At 47.3% G+C, this 2,500-nt stretch overlaps 1 pseudogene; it reads left to right on the top strand.

The window, feature by feature from the left end:
* LOC142914924 (28S ribosomal RNA) overlaps window positions 1–2,500 on the top strand; it is a 10,394-nt pseudogene that overhangs the window by 3,808 nt on the left and 4,086 nt on the right.

Here is a 2,500-nt window from a genome sequence, read left to right as displayed (position 1 = left end):
AAGGATTAAAGATGGTATAAAGGGTACCTCGCAGAGAGGGGTACACCGTAGCTGCTGGTCTTTGAAGGAAGTAGAACAGCTGGCCCTTCTAGAGTTGCAGTTTCAGGGGAAAAAGAATATCAATAAGATCATTGCTGAAGCGCTTGGGACTAAGACCAACAAGCAAGTCTCTGACAAGAGACGGGACCTAAGTAAAAAGACAGGGGCCCCCATGTCAGACAGCTTACATTTTTCTTCTAGGCCTCTTGAGACATTGTCTCCCCCACCAAATGTAACAACGGGGACTTCATCCATACTCGCTCAAGCAGCTGAGCGGCTTACGAATGAGAATTCTGGGACCCTGGAAAAGCCTGCAATGGAGGCAATAAAGGCTTGGCTTAACGGCGAGGGCCAACATGATGCCCTCGTAGAAACTGCCACAGCATTGATGCTTTGTCCGATGAGATTGGTGAAAAACAAAGGCAAACGTTCAAAACCCGAGAACGACATTATTAAACCCAGGATATTACCCACACGATCTTGGATGAAGAAGAGAGCGGAAAAACGAGGAAGCTTCATGAAGCACCAGAAGCTCTTCTTTAAGAACCGCTCTCTTCTTGCGTCCTTAGTCCTGGATGGCACTGAACGTCATGAATGCCGAATCCCGAACGCAGATGTATATCGTTTTTACTGCGAAAAATGGGAGAAGGTGTTGCCATTCAATGGCCTGGGCCAATTTAAGTCATCAGGTGTTGCAAATAACGAATACTTTGAGCCCCTAATTTCGGTGGAGGAAGTTCAGACTGCCATACGGGCCATTAAACCAACGTCAGCAGCTGGGCCAGATGGCCTAACAAGGGCTGCAATCTGTGCTGCCAACCCCGAGGGTCGGACACTGACAGCCCTATTTAATGCATGGATGATTACAGGAATTATTCCCAAAGAGTTGAAAAAGAATAGGACGATTCTTATTCCTAAGGTTATGGATGATGAAAAGCTGAAAGAATTGGGGAACTGGAGACCAATAACGATTGGTTCAATGATTCTGAGATTATTTTCCAGAATAATGACTGCACGTCTTGCTCGTGCTTGTCCCTTAAACCCAAGGCAGCGTGGTTTTATAGCGGCATCTGGCTGCTCTGAAAATCTTAAGGTGCTACAGGACCTTATGAGACACGCTAAGAAATTGCACAGGCCGTTGGCTGTCATGTTCATCGACATAGCGAAAGCTTTTGACTCGGTTTCGCATGCTCATATTTTATGGGTGTTAAGGCACAAGAAAGTAGATGAACACGTGGTGGGCATCATCCAGAACGCCTACGATCGGTGTACGACCTCGTTCAAAAGCAATGGCGAGTCGACTCGAGAAATTAGCATACGTGTTGGTGTCAAACAGGGTGACCCCATGTCACCCCTGCTCTTCAATCTTGCCATGGACCCTTTGATATGCACCCTAGAGTCACACGGAGTTGGGTACTCCATTGATACCGACCACGTGACAGCTCTTGCGTTTGCTGATGATTTGGTGTTGGTGAGCGAATCTTGGGTTGGTATGGCCGCCAATCTAGCGATCTTGGAATCATTTTGTGGGCTATCGGGATTGGAGGTTCAGGCCAGAAAGTGCCAGGGCTTCATGATAAGCCCAACCAAAGATTCATATACGGTGAACAACTGCGACCCATGGACTATCAAAAATAAAGATGTCCATATGATCCAACCTGATGAATCAACGAAATACCTTGGTCTGAAAATTGGCCCTTGGACTGGCACTATACAGCCTGATCTACATTGTCAGCTAAAGACATGGATCTCGAAAATCGATGAGGCGCCTCTGAAGCCAACTCAGAAGGTTGAACTACTCAATGCCTATGCCCTACCCAGATTGTTATATCCTGCAGACCACTCGGACTGCAAGCAATCAACTCTCCGTGGGTTGGACCAAGAGATTAGAAAGGCGGTAAAAGGATGGCTCCACCTTCCCGCTTCAACTTGTGATGGACTGTTATATGCCAGAGCCCGAGACGGAGGCCTTGCCATCTTGAAACTGGAAAAAACAATCCCTTCGGTTCAAGTTAGAAGGCTGCAACGTATAGCAAACTCGTCCGATGCTATCACCCGTAATATTGTGTCCTCGCATGGTATGGAGGAAGAATACCGTAATTTGTGGGTACGAGCAGGGGGTGACAGTGATGCAATCCCAACATTCGTTCTCAGGGACTCGGTGTCAAAAGAACCTGTATATCCGAGACCCTGCGATTGGAGGGAGCATGAATTTCAGAGATGGTGCGAAAAGCCGGTTCAAGGAAGGGGCATTGTAAACTTTGCGCATGATAGAATCAGTAATGCTTGGTTGAGGCCATGGTGCGGCTTTAAACAATGCTTCTTTATCGCAGCACTACAACTAAGGGCAAATATTTACCCAACAAGAGAAAGCTTGAACAGAGGCAGAGATGGGGCCTTACGTTCCTGCAGGAAATGCTCTGCCAGACTCGAGTCCCTTTCGCACATTCTCGGTCAATGT

The sequence above is a fragment of the Petromyzon marinus genome, unplaced genomic scaffold, assembly GCF_048934315.1.
Source record: "Petromyzon marinus isolate PM22_M1 ecotype Great Lakes invasive population unplaced genomic scaffold, UKy_Petmar_22M1.pri1.0 PM_G_Scaffold_29, whole genome shotgun sequence".
In the NCBI taxonomy this organism is placed as follows: domain Eukaryota; kingdom Metazoa; phylum Chordata; class Hyperoartia; order Petromyzontiformes; family Petromyzontidae; genus Petromyzon; species Petromyzon marinus.
This window is presented reverse-complemented; position numbering and strand designations above follow the sequence as displayed.